The following is a 15,178-nucleotide window of genomic DNA, read 5'->3' on the forward strand; positions in this document are numbered from 1 at the left end:
TAAACAGACTCATAAACAAGAAAAAGAGGGAGGAAATACAAGATAACTCCACACCAAACTCATGGGTATGTAACATTTCACAATACAAACTAACAGAAGCAGAAGAGAGCATATTAAAGAAAGGTTTAAACTTTGCAGTCACACCAAAAGAAATACCATATGATGAATTTATTGTAGCAACAGAACTAGCATGTCAACAGATCACAGATGAGGGAAAGAAAACAAAACTTAGAAATAACATAGTTGGGATATTAAAAAACAGCCAAATTCAACACAGCAATATTACAAAAGAAGAACAATCAGCCATGACAGCTTTATCCAAAAATGAACAGATAATTATTCTACCGGCAGATAAAGGAAGAACCACAGTAGTTATGGACAGAGAAAAATATAAACAATAGATGAACCAGATGCTAGAGGACAAAAATACATATGAAATACTTAAAAAAGATCCAACAGAAAACATTAAGAAAAACATGAAAAAATTACTGAAGCCACTGCACGAAAAAGGCAAAATAACAGAAAAAATGTATAAACACTGGATTCCCACGGCGAATATAACACCAAGAATATATGGAACACCAAAAATACATAAACAGAACACCCCACTTAGACCAATAGTAGACAGCATAGGCACACCAACATACAACATGGCAAAATATATCAGCAGAATCATCAGCCCGTTATTAGGAAATACAGACCAACACTGCAAAAATAGTATAGAATTGGCAAAAGAACTTAAGAAAATTACAAAAGAATATAACGACATACTCATCTCACATGACGTCACATCTCTGTTCACAAAAACACCAACCCAAAAAACCATAGACATAGTAGTTAACAGAATCAGACAAGACAAAACTTTACACAAAAGAACAAACCTCACAGCAGATGACATAGCACAACTGATAGGACTGGTAGCTAACTCCACTTACTTCACATACGACAACACAATATACAAACAACTGGAAGGCTTCGCCATGGGTAACCCGTTATCAGCCACCCTGTGCCAGTTTTTCATGGAAGACCTGGAACAAAAAGGCATAGCCACCGCCCCCCCCCCCCCAAACTGCAAAATAAAACTATGGAAACGCTACGTGGATGACATACTGGAAATCATACCAAAAGGACAAACAGAAACACTAACACAACACTTAAATAACATTGACGACACGGGCAACATAAAATTCACTTATGAGTCAGAAACAGAAGGCAGCATAGCATTTATGGACATGAAAATCACCAGGCAGACAAACGCGACCCTAAACATAAACACATACAGGAAACCAACACACACAGACCAATATCTATTATGGACATCAGAACACCCCACCATACACAAAATGTCAGTAATCAGAACATTATATCACCGAGCAAACATAATGACAGAAGAGAGAGACCGTAAACAAGAAGACAAACACATACAACACGCTTTAAAGACCTGCAGATACCCGACATGGGCGATAAACAAAGGAAAACAACAAACAAAAACAGAAAGCAAAGAACAACCCAAAAAAAGAACCAGAAACCCAGAAAGACAAGAACCAAACCAGTGATAACCCTACCAAACATCAGAGGCATAACGGAAAAAATAAGAGCAACAATGAAAAAACACAACATAAACACACCAACAAAGCCATACACAACAGTTAGAAACAGACTAGTACACCCAAAAGACAAAATATCAGCTGGACAAAAATGTGGAGTCATTTACGAAATCCCATGCAAAATATGCAATAAAACATACATGGGAGAAACCGGACGCCAACTCAATACACGGACAATAGAACACAGAAAGGAGTGCGAGAAAGAGGCAAATCGTAAACACACAAGAGCAGCAAAAGAAGAAGCAGAAAGTACAATAAAAACGTCAGCCGTAACAGATCACTGCTTAAGAGAAAACCATATAATGGACTGGAACAGCACACGGATCATAACCACCGAACAACAAAAATACAAAAGATGGATCAAGGAAGCAATCGAGATAAGGAGACGTGGATGTGGGACCATGAACAGGGACGACGGAGTTTACACGCTGGACCACGCATGGGACTGCATCGTCGGAGAGGGGAGAGCGGGCAGTAGAGGGCGACAACGTCCTCTGCTGCCCGAAGATAAACGGAGAAGGAAGTGACGCGCCACCATCAGCGTCAGCCTGAAGAAGCCGGCAGCCGTCGGCGAAACTGTAGCTACAAACAGGTAAACAAAACTGTTTCTGTGTTTAAAAAGAACGAAAGCATGGAAATGTTGATTTAGTCTGGATTTGTTTTGCAGAGCAAACAGTCATTACTGGTATGATATTGTTGACATAGTCATATTGACTAAGCCTCTAATTTCACACAAACTTTTGCCAAAAGTTAATTCCTGATCTCGATACTAAGAAAACAAAGCAAATCTGGATATTGTGAAGCTTTCCGATGCCAGTTTGTTGTAAACAAATGAAACTGTTGCACTTGACTCATTCCCACAGGCTCTCTAAGGAAAATTTAAAGATGTTTAATAACTGAGGAAATCCCTTCAGTAAGGAATAATCACGTGAAATGATGAAACGCTCCTGAAACACCGCTAAGTGTGAGTTGGTGAGAGCCACGGTCTATTACTTGGGAAAAGAAGTGGGGCATAGTTTTGTTAAAATGCTTTCTGACAAAGTAAAAGCAGTCTCTGATTTCCCGGTTCCAAGGACTAGATAAGAATTAAGACGTTTATTGGGAATGGTTGGATATTATTGTTGTTTCTGTAACAACTTTGCTACTGTGGTTTGTCCTCTCACATAGTTATTGAGTCCAAAAGTTCCCTTTAAGTGGAACCAGGGAGCTCAGGCGGCCTTTACTTCCTGCAAACTTCTTTTGACAAATGCTCCTATTCTTAAAGCTTCAGACTTGTCTAAACCTTTCTTTATGGAGGTGGATCAAGCCCCCACAATGCGGCTCAAAAATTGACTCCAACCCGGAAGTACCAAAAATTGCAGTTCCACCCTCATTCCCTGGGGGCTGGTGTCAGAAGCGAGCAAATCCTCATTGACTCCCATGTTAAAAATACCAATTTCACAGCAGAAATAAACATGTTAACAGCCTGGTACCAAAACATGTTTTTGGTTTAAATGATCTAGTTTACACTCATGACAACTCTGAGGGGGGGTGAAATTTTTTCTCACACTTCTGTTTAAGTGTATTAAAAGCCTAAAATTCAGTATAATTAATGAGCATCCGACACACGTGACCGCAGAGCTAGCTCCGTGGAAAGGCCTCAGTAGAGCCTTAGTCTCGCCTGAAAACAGTTTCGGGATTTTGAGTCTCTGTGTTTGTGTATTCCCGTTTTGGATATTATTTGTGCAATTGTTGGACAAAATGACTTGCTGTGGTATTAATTGCACTAACAGAGCGTCCAAGGAGTCGCCACTTCATTTTTTTCAGTAAGTTAAATTATATTTATGTATTATAGGTCATTGCCACCTTTAAACTAGCTGAGTTTATCGAAATAGCTAGCTAACTATCATTTTAACATGTAGCATGTACTGTTTAACCATGAAATTTAGATGTAAAATATGGTAAAATAATTAATAGGGCATATGTCGATGGGTAAAAGGGTAAAACCCAGTGCATTTAACATAAAAATGGGTTGAAATATGACGGAGCTCTTGGAGGGACACTTCTGTGTTCCATTCTTCCACCCGGTTCTCACCAGCGGTCAGCTCGGTGCATGTCTGACCGATGCGGCGCCTAGCTGCTGCACGGGCTGACCGCTCATGGAGCTCTCGGACTCGGAGAGAGACCTGACCGCAGAAATACTGCAGCTCAATACTCTACCTAAATGCAAAGTTCAAGAGATGTGGTTCACTTCATTTAGCTAATATCAGTCTGCACTGCCTTCGGGCTGATTTGTCAAGTTCACAAAATGTGGAACGGGATGTAAGGTTAGAATCTGCGGCGAATCGGAACATATCTCGAAGCCCTGGCCGACGAAACAGTCCACATGACTATTACTGTCAGGCTCGGAGAAAATTCGGGTTGTTTTTGTGTCAGTCTGTAATTCTGCAACAGTGGCTAAAGTTGATCAAATTGTAATTTATGTAATCAACATTTTCAACGTAGGCACAGCATCATGTGAGAAGCTCACTGCCATTCTGTTAGCTCCACGGTTTGTGAAGGACGTAGAGAAGATAAGCCCTCAGTACCACACATCCACCTTGGAGGCTTTCCACAGCCTCATCATCAGATTCACTCCAAAAAGTCAGGTCTTCTCCTTCAAAGGAATGCTGTCTAGGTAATGAATAGACTAAATGGTCAAATTAATGCCTCTAATGGTTTAAATTTTAGCATGAAATGTAGAATTTTGCCTAAAACCTATATGGTTTTTTATTTGATTATTTCAGATTACAAATTGCTGCAATGCACTATAATGAAAATGCAGCACGCTCACATGCAGCAACAGCAACTGGTGAGCTGAGATATGCTGTAGTGTACCCAAAGTACAAACGTGGAGACTACACAGTGAGAGCCCTGAAGACCAATCCAGCCTCATGTTTGTCATATATTGTATGATAAAACCCAAAATGATGGTCATGGAGAACTATTGTAATACTGAAAACCCTTTTCCAGTATATGTGCACAAGCTTATGGACCTGCTGTTCGACTCTGTGGTGGTGGATCCTCTCCCATATCAGGAGTACTCGGACAAAATTCCTGTTCCAGAACCTCTCTGTGCCCAATTCCAAAGACCAGACAAATGGGATGCTGTGAGCAGGCACAGGTCCAGGTTTTAAAGTGCATGTAAGGTGAGCTACACAATAAGAAATTGTCTAAGGAGCTTTGAAAGAAAAGCGTCTGGACTTCTTTGGGTTGCTTGAAGACGTTTCACCTCTCATCCGAGAGGCTTCTTCAGTTCTAAGGTCAAATGGTGGAGAGTCCCAGATTCAACCCCAGTGGGAGTTTCCCCCCGAAGAGGGAACAAACGACCCCCTGATGATCTTCTACATAAACACATGAGCCAAGGTGTGAGGGTGGGTGTGGGTCCTATTCAGCCAGAGTTTTGGGTGAGCTCATTGTGAAGCCTGGCCCCACCCAATCATGTGAATTCCTGAGGTCAGATGGCCCAGGATATGCGTGGGCGTTGAGGCATCTGCGAAGGGATCTCAAAACTGGATTATAGATGGCAGACAGTTGGTGTCGTAAACCACCGCCTCTGTTTAGAGATGGTTGCTCACAGTGGACATAAATGGCTTCCTTTACACCTCTTTCAAACCATCTGTCCTCTCTGTCCAAAATGTGAACGTTGGCATCCTCGAAAGAGTGACCTTTGTCCTTTAGATGCAAATGGACTGCTGAGTCCTGTCCCGTGGAGGTGGCTCTTCTATGTTGTGCCATGCGCTTGTGAAGTGGCTGTTTGGTTTCTCCGATGTAGAGGTCTGGGCATTCCTCGCTACACTGTACAGCATACACCACATTGTTCAGTTTGTGTTTAGGAGTTTTGTCTTTTGGGTGAACCAGTTTCTGTCTGAGTGTGTTGCTGGGTCTGAAGTACACTGGTATGTTGTGTTTGGAGAAAACCCTCCTGAGTTTCTCTGATACACCGGCTACATAGGGGATGACAAGGTTGTTGCGTCTGTCTTTCTTATCCTCCCTCGCTGGTGTCTGGTCTTCTTTTCTGTGCATCTTTGCTGATTTTATAAACGCCCAATTAGGATAGCCACATGTTTTAAGTGATTCCTCTATATGCGTGTGTTCCTTCTTTTTCCCTTCCGGCTTAGAGGGAACATGTTCCGCCCGGTGGTGTAGGGTCTTGATTACTCCAAGTTTGTGTTCCAGAGGGTGATGTGAGTCGAAGAGGAGGTACTGAAGTGTACCGGAAGCCCACACACACGAACCAGTACCGCTCCTACCTCCGCGTTAGCTTTGGGTTAGCTTCATGTTAGCTTGTAGCTTGTTAGACCGGGTGTCGTCAGTTGATCCCAGCCTTACAGCCCCACCTTCAGCTCCACCTCTCTTCCCTTTTTTGGAATTGTCTGGGCTTGATGGAACCTGTGACACGGTCAAAATGGCGGTGGTGGCCACCTCTCATTTTGGCACAAAAACTTATTATTGGACCCTATGGAAACCCATTGTCCAATATTTATATGTCGATGAGGTGGATGCGAGTCAGGTGGGAACAGGAGCTGTTCTTTTGCAAAATGATGAGAATGGTTTGGTTCATCCTGATGCTTATTTCTCGAAGAAGTTAAACCCTTGTCAGAACCGTTATTCTACCATAGAGAAGGAAACCTTGGCGTTACTGATGGCGTTACAACATTTCCATGTTTATGTGGGTTCTGGTGACAAGCACCACACGGTTTACACTGACCATAATCCGTTAACGTTTTTGGCTAGAATGTTTAATCCTAACCAATGGCTGATGAGGTGGGATTTACTGTTACAGGAGTATCAACTAGAGATTAGCAATAAAATTATATATGATGTTCAATAACTACATATAAAGGTCCTATATCATGCAAAATCCACTTTTTGGAGCTTTTCACCATGTTATAATTATTATTTCCTCATGAACATAAATTATGGTTATTTGTGGTTTTGCTGCTGCTGTTCAAACCAAATTTCTAATGTTAATTAAAAAAATGAATATTTCAATTCAATTCAATTCAGTTCTATTTATATAGCGCCAAATCACAAGAGTCGTCTCAAGGCACTTCACATAATAAACATTCCAATTCAGGTCAGTTCATTAAGCCAATCAGAAATAATGTTTCCTATATAAGGAGCCCAGCAAATTGTATCAAGCCACTGACTAGTGTCAGTGACTTTACAACAATCCTCATACTAAGCAAGCATGAAGCGACAGTGGAGAGGAAAACTCCCTTTTAACAGGAAGAAACCTCCAGAGAATCCTGGCTCAGGATAAGCAGCCATCCTCCACGACTCACTGGGGATCGAGAAGACAGAGCAGGCATGCAGGCACAGACACACACACACACACACACACACACACACACACACACACACACACACACACACACACACACACACAGACAAAGACAAAGTAATGTGTCTATAGTTATATTGTGATGTCTTAGTATATATTCTATTTGGTGAGAGATAAACTTTATTGTATGTATCCTAGTGGATCTATAATTAAATGGATAAACTAGTATTAGCACATCCAATGTCAAGGAAAGCAAAAAGTTATTATCAGGAGAGGGAGAATTTTGTGGCTAGCAGCAGTGTGCTAGACGATAGCCCCCTCCATGAGGCCACCACAGCTCAGCAGAACATCATTGTAGGTTTTTCTGGGGATAAAAACACTTAGAGAGAAAATAAAGTTAACAGCTGAAATTGCAGAAAATAATACAGTTAAAGAGCAGATTGTAGAAGAAAGCAGTAGTGTGTGAAAAGTGGTAAGTGTATCCTCCAGCAGTCTAAGTCTATAGCAGCATAACTACAGAGATAACTCTGGATAATCTATCCTATTTAGATGGAGGCATGTTGGAGGCAGGGCAAGGGAGAGCCGTCTTTACCGACTGTACACTCCACCTTCCTCTACTCCCCCACTTGTCCAGATGTAGGCTAACATCAGATTTTAACCATAGGCCCTATCAAATAAAAATGTTTTAAGCCTAGTCTTAAAAGTCGACAAGGTATCTGCCTCATGGACTAAAGCTGGGAGCTGGTTCCACAGGAGAGGAGCCTGATAACTAAAAGATCTGCCTCCCATCCTAATTTTAGATATTCTGGGAACCACCAGTAAACCTGCAGTCTGAGAGCGAAGTGCTCGGCTAGGAACGTATGGAACAATCAGATCACTGATGTATGATGGAGCTTGATTATTAAGAGCTTTACATGTGAGAAGAAGGATCTTAAAATCTATTCTGAATTTAACAGGTAGCCAATGTAGGGAAGCTAAGACAGGAGAGATATGATCTCTCTTTTTAGTTCTCATCAGAACTCTAGCTTTAGCATTCTGTACAAGCTGAAGGCTTTTAACTACATTCTGTGGACTTCCTGAGAGTAATGAATTACAGTAATCCAGTCTTGATGTAATAAATGCATGAACTAGTTTTTCAGCATCACTCCTGGAAAGGATGCTTCTAATCTTAGCAATATTCCGAAGGTGGAAAAAGAAAATCCTGCAAACCTGTTTAACCTGGGATTTGGATGACATGTCCTGGTCAAAAATAACACCAAGGTTCCTTACTTTGTTCTCGGAGATTAATGTAATGCCATTCAGGTCAGGTGATTGGCTAAGCAATTTCCTTTTCTGGATTTCTGGTCCAAAGATGAGAACTTCTGTCTCGTCTTGATTTAAAAGCAAAAAGTTTAGAGTCATCCAATATTTTATGTCCTCAAGACAAGCCTGTAATCTACCTAACCGATTAGGTTCATCAGGGTTAATGGATAGATATAACTGAGTATCGTCAGCATAACAGTCAAAGTTTATCCCATGCTGTCTAATGATTTTACCAATTGGGAGCATATATATAGTACAAAGAATTGGTCCAAGCACTAAACCCTGTGGTACTCCACAATTAACCCTGGAGTATGAAGACGATTTGTCATGTACATTTGCAAAATGAAATCTGTCAGACAGGTAGGATTTAAACCAGCCTAGCATTGTTCCTTTGATCCCTACAACATGTTCAAGTATTTCTAAAAGAACATTGTGTGAGATTTCCATGATTTGCTTTATTAAGCCTGATATTTAATCTGTGTGATTTTGGCCGTGGGCAGGACACTGTCTCTATGGGGTAGTGAGTGGGTAACAGTACAGAAGCTGCAGAGGGGTGGGTTAAACTACAATTCTGCTTACTGGTCTGGACCCTGGGTTGTCATGGAGGACTAATAAAACTGGCCATGTTCCTAGAAAAAAGAGCTGCACCATCCAAAGAGGGATGATGCCGTCTCTTCGCATCAGACCAGGTTTTCCCCAAAAAGTTTTCCAATTATCAATGTAGCCCACGTTGTTTTCAGGACACCACCTAGACAACCAGCGGTTGAAGGACATCATGTGGCTAAACATGTCGTCACTGGTCCGATCAGGCAGGGGGCCAGAGAAAATTACGGAGTCCGACATTGTTTTGGCAAACTTACACACCGAAGCAACATTAATTTTAGTGACCTCCGATTGGCGTAACCGGGTGTCGTTACTGCCAGCGTGAATAACAATCTTACTGTATTTACGCTTATCCTTAGCCAGCAGTTTCAGATAAGATTTAATGTCGCCCGCTCTGGCCCCAGGTAAACATTTAACTATGGTTGCTGGAGCCTCTAATGCCACGTTTCTGACTATGGAGCTGCCAATGATCAGAGTCGGCTTATCAGTGGGTGCGTCACTGAGCGGGGAAAATCTATTAGAAACGTGGATGGGTTGGTGGTGGCCCATGGGCTGGGTTCTATGCTTCCTGCGTACCGTCACCCAGCCGGCCTGACGTCCCGGCTGCTCGGGTTCTGGTGGAGGATCGCTACAGGGTTGTTCTGAGCTAGTTAGCCCCGCGCTAGCTAAGTAGCTCTGGCTGTTTACGGGTTTTTCAACAGCGCAGAGCTGGGACTCCAATTCCGACACCCTTGCCTCCAAAGCTACAAAAATGCTACATTTATTACACGTACCATTATCGCTAAAGGAGGCAGAGGATTAACTAAACATCTGACACAGAGAGCAAGAGATAGGAGATGGAGAAGCAGAGACAGAAGTAGCCATAGCCGTGCTGAGGCTAAGCTAACTGGACGAGCAAACTGTTCAACACCAAATAAACTGTGTGCAAACTCAAATGGTTCCCTAAACTGCGTGCAAACTCAAATGGTTCCCTAAAAGCTAGGTGGAACAACAGAAAATGTGTGTTTTAGCGTGCTTATGTGCTACAATAACACAGAGATATCCTATTACAGAGAAATTAAATCAGTTTTAGCGAGCCCCAAACACCAAACAGCTACACGTAGTGCAACACTGAAACCAGGAAACAGGAAACACCTTACCGCCAGGTGCAGCCAATCAGCAATCAACCTGCTAACAGGTTAATTTTTTCTGACAGACTTTACTGGTTTCAGCACTTTGATTTGTTTCCAAAGCACACAGATCTTCTCAGTTGCAGGTAAAAGTTAGAACAATCCTGCTCATGTTGCATCCGTTTACTCAAACAGAAAGTAGTCTCTTGATCCTACTGTAGCGTTATGGATGACCATCTTTCTGGGACAAAGTTCACGTTCCAGCTAGGTCACAGCTGGGTCAAGATATAACCTTTATCCACAGATTAAAGCCATCAGGAGCTGGAACATCTGAAGAATAATCATCAACCTGACTGTTTATCTGTGTCCATCCCAAGATGAAGGACATCTTCAACTATTATCAAATAACTTAATAAAAGCTTATTATTATTAAGGTCTATAATAATCATCATAAATAATCATCCTTTTCATATTAAATGTATTCTAATTAATGAAATGACTTATTAACCTTTGGTTAATAATAATTATTATTTATGATAATCAGTAATGTTTATTCAGTAACCAGAAGATGCCTTTGCACGTGTCCAGCTCATGCAGGATTCACTTCAAGGTAAATACTTCACACATGTTTTGACGCATGATCAAAGCTTTCTTCCTGAGAGAGTGGGAGTGTCCTGGAGCTTGGTAAAACTAACCATCCCCAGCTTCAGAACCAGTTCTTGAACCAACACCAAGGAGGGAAAGGGAATGGCCATCCCTGAATCTCCACCTGCTGTTCAGTCATGCCGACCAGAATAGCCAAAGAATAAATGAACTGTAACCAGCTAACGAAGACTCTACCCAGAGTCATTGATTTCTGAGTTAAGTAAAGAGAAGAAAAACTCCTTCAGAGTTACGGATCTTGAGACACAAACCGTTCCACCAGTCGAGTGACCCAAGGAGACATCTCAGGACTGATTTGGTCGCATAGAGGTTCTTCTACCAAACTCGTGCCTGGAGAAAACCATCTCCACCTGGACACTTCGGATCCGAAGGACGGTCTTCTATAAGGGTGAGGTAGACTTTGACAGATTGCGTCTGATGCTGTTTTTCTCTCTAAATAACTCAGTTAGCCTCAAAACATCATTTTTATCTAGAACGCTTCCAACTCTCTGGGAAAGAAACCTTCTCACTTCATCCACGCATCCAAACTTGTATTTTCCATTTAGCTTCCATTCAGGCACAGGTTTGCTTTTAAAACAAGTTTAATATCAAAGATGTTGAAAATTGTCATTAAATTGTCATCCTTGAATCGTCATTTTATAATTGTTGATTCAAATCTTTCAGTTTAAAATTGTGAGTAATAAAATTTCTTCATTTTTAAACTTACTTCATTATTGAAAGCGAAACACAGAAAAGGTATCAGATTTCTGGTTATTTGAAAGCAAAGATCCTAGCTTCTGATTTAAAATAACTTTGCTATTAAATTTAATTATCTAAATTAAACATTAATCTTTGGATTTAAAATGAGATCAAGCAGGTTGATGTATGAACTTAGATCGATATAAGTATCCGGGTATTTATATATGATCTAAGCCTCATCGGTTAATCTGATTGGCCATTTTTCGGAATCTCCACTGAATAGCAACAGAGGTGATTTCAGTATGCAGATTTAACTCTACACTACACATTGTGAACATAAACACAATCTATTGGATGATGAAGTGGTGAAATTGAGTGTGTTTGAAATTTAATCTGTGGAGAAATTTGATTTACATTTTCAGCCACAAAGCTGTCAAGGTGTATCACTCCATAAAAGGTTTCAACTTTATTTTCACGTAGGCTCTCATCAACGTAACAGCCTTTAAAGCATAAAGAGAGCAAAAGAACTTCATATGGTGCTCAATATGCATTTTTATCTATGACTGCAAAATAAACAAACCACATATGGCACAACACACTCATTCCCTCCAGGGAACTGCTGTACGCAGGTGAGTTGGAAGCAATTTTAATGCAATGGAGAAAGCACACTTCAACTTCTTCAAATAATAGAGCCCATAAAAATGGCAGCCTTTCTCAGCCGCTTGCAACCCAGCACCATCTCCTCGCTTGGAATTTTTCTGGGGGATTTATTGAATATAGAAGTACTTTTAAAAAGGCTGCACATTCATTATTTATTACTGCAAGGTTGTTTAATTATTTTTAAGGCTTAAAAATGTCTCAGCAAAAAAATAATGGGGCATGAGGCCAGTTTAAAAGTCAAAATTTTAAGAAAACTGTGCACATGGCGCATTTAGTCATACATTTACTCATATCCTCAAGCTTAAAACTCAGATTTTAATCATGCATGAATCACAGGTTATATGAAGTTATGGTATGTTGAACCTCAAATTATGTTTATGTTTATTTATTTGGCAGATGCTTTTATCCAAAGCGACTTACAATTTATAACCTATAGGGCATGTTGTGATCTGTGGGGGAAACCGGAGTACCCGGAGGAAACCCACGCATGCATGGGGAGAACACGCAACTCCAGGCAGAAAGGCCGCAGCCGAGTTTCGAACCTGCAACCTTCGTGCTGCGAGGCAACAGTGCTAACAACTGCGCCACCATGCAGCCAAATTAAAGTGTTTAACAAAGTAAAGGAGTCTTTATCTGCTTCAAACCAATATAGATATACAAACAGCTCCAACATCTGAACCAGGGCTGCACAATATTTTGCCAATTTACCATCATTTTTTAGCCTGGCAAGCCAGACTAAATAATACATTTATTTAGTCTGGCCACACTCCATTGACAGCTCTCAGTTGTGGGGCAGGTTCTACCGTTGTCTTTCAAATGATCTCTGCATTCTACTGGACAATGAATGTGACATACTCTTGTTTCACTCTGTTGCATCATCCCACCCACCAGGCACATGGAGTGCCCTGATTGGCCCACAAAGCGAATAAAGCTCTGTGATTTGTTCACTAAGCAGATAGAGCACTATGATTGGCCCACCATTATGGACTAATCACAGCTCTTTATGTGTTTGAAACCCCTCTAGAGAGCTGTGATTGGCTAGCCAGAGTCCTGGTAGGAGCTGCTGAGGTTCCAATGGAGCATGCCTAGACCAAACTTTGCAAAGCAAGAATTTGGTCTAGTTCACTAGGCTAATCATTTTTAGTAAGGATTGTAAATTGTAAATATATTGTGCAGCCCACTATTGCATGCAATTTTATGAAATCTTAGGATAGATCTCAGATTTTTAAAACAAATGCCTGACGCAAAATAAATATTTTTTACCACTTTAAAAATATTATGTTGAGTTTTTTTTAGTACAGGCAGAAAATTCATGACCACAAATGTATTTCAAAGAGGTATATCGTCCTCCCTCATTGCAGAGTCCACGTGTTCTCAAAACGGTTTAAGTCAGGCGGTGGAAGGGTGAGTCATGCTCAGTCATACATACCTTGACCTTAAATGCCATTTCCTCCTGCACCATTCCTTGAAAACAACATTTTGTATGAGTTACTGAAATGTTACGCATGCCTAGAACTTGATTCTCCTTTATGTTCCGTTGCCTTAATGATAAACTGTGTGCTTTTTAATGAATAAAACACACCAATTCTGATTTTGTGGGCTGCTTTTTGGTATGGATTTTAATTACGATTAACAAAAACATTATTTTCCCAGATTTAGATAAACTTGAAATGTGCTCTTACTGACATGAAATAGTGGTTAGTGATGGTGAGTTCACTGAGTGTAGAAAACATTGGATGTAAATTTTTTTTTTTGCTGATGCCTGAAAAGGGTGCAATTTTAAACAAGAAAAAATAACATATTGAGTTTTAACAGGGGAAATCACGGATTAGGCTGACCATGCATTATACTGGCATCACCAGACAATGTTCTGGTACATCTCTGTCATGTGTAAGCAGCACAAATGCTGAAATGTGCAAATACAGTCTTTACAACCACAACTAAATAAGCATGGAAGTCAGAACAGACGATTCAAGCATAAACTACAGCAGAGAATTAGAAAAATAAAAGTGTTTGAGTTTTTAAATTTGCTCTCAACTGCTTAATAGAAAAAGACATTTTAAAATGAAAGAAAATCACAGAAAAAAAACAACAATAGACATATCAACAGGCCTTTAAAGGGCCGAGTGTGTTCAATTCTCCATAATGTAAAAGACTGAAAATAAACACACACACACCAAAATATATCCAACAAGCAGCCATATAAGTCATTTACTATCGAGACATTTACATTCTACTCTGGATTTGAAGGCATTCCTTGTTGTTGCTACTGATCTCAAAATAAATACCAATAAAAATAACTAAAACCTGTTAAATCTCAGTTCACACATTTATGGGTGTAGCGTTATGGATTTATGCTCTTTTATTGAAGAGAAACCATGCTACGTATTAATTCGGAATATTAATTTTAATAAATCAATAACCAAATGTTATATTGTTCAGAAGACTCAAAGGTTGTTTTCATCCATAAACTGCCGATAATATCTGAGTGTCTGTGTTTCAGTTCAATGAGGAAACCAGTTTGACGTTTAAAAGTTTTAATTCTTCAAATTAAACTAATGATTTTGAAATTGACAAACAGGAAATACAATCAACATTGATAACTTTGTGGGACAATCTTTTTAACAGTTGATATGCTGTTAATGCTCAAATAGACCTTCTGTAGGTGAATGAAGATTGAGAGTGATATGATGTGATTATGGATGCGTGTGGGTGCCAAGTGTAGTGAGAATTGAACATGAGATGAGATGAATGCATGTGTGCATCTGATTTTGCTTCAGGAAGAAACAGGTGTCTGAGTGAAGTGATGGTTTGAATAAACTTAGGTTTAGTGGAAAAGATGCATCAAAACGCTATCTGTCGTGTTTTGCCTCACCGAAAATCGGACCCTCTGTTGGACCCGGGACGTCACCTTAGGATGTTTCATCCACGTCACCTTGGCTGGCAAAGAAGACAAAGATGCACTGCGACCCGGTCCAGAGTTGTCCCTCGGTACACGTTGATGGTAAAGCGTTTTGTCGACGCTCTTTCTTAAGTTAATTCACTCAGAAATCAAAAGACTCGGTAATGAGTCTGCGTTAGAAGTTGCGGTTCAGCTATTCTGCCTGGCGTGGCAGAAACAGCGTGAGAGAAGGTGGGAAGAACGAGCCAACAGGCTCTGCCCCCCCTTTGGTTTTCAGGTCTGTTCTCTCTCGTTGTCCAACACGAACTGTTCACAAAAGATTGAAACTTACCAAAAACTCTCTCTTCTC

At 40.5% G+C, this 15,178-nt stretch overlaps 1 protein-coding gene across 1 annotated transcript in view; it reads left to right on the forward strand.

Annotated features, from left to right (window-relative positions):
• The first annotated feature begins 3,558 nt into the window (after positions 1 to 3,558).
• LOC139069636 (uncharacterized) overlaps positions 3,559 to 15,178 on the forward strand; it is a 438,794-nt gene continuing 427,174 nt past the window's right edge. Inside the window, exons 1-2 of the mRNA XM_070550291.1 lie at positions 3,559 to 4,263; positions 4,373 to 4,774. The gene's annotated coding sequence lies outside the window, so the exon portion shown is untranslated. The remainder of the gene's footprint in view (positions 4,264 to 4,372; positions 4,775 to 15,178) is intronic.

Source organism: Nothobranchius furzeri, chromosome 1, assembly GCF_043380555.1.
Source record: "Nothobranchius furzeri strain GRZ-AD chromosome 1, NfurGRZ-RIMD1, whole genome shotgun sequence".
Taxonomy (NCBI): domain Eukaryota; kingdom Metazoa; phylum Chordata; class Actinopteri; order Cyprinodontiformes; family Nothobranchiidae; genus Nothobranchius; species Nothobranchius furzeri.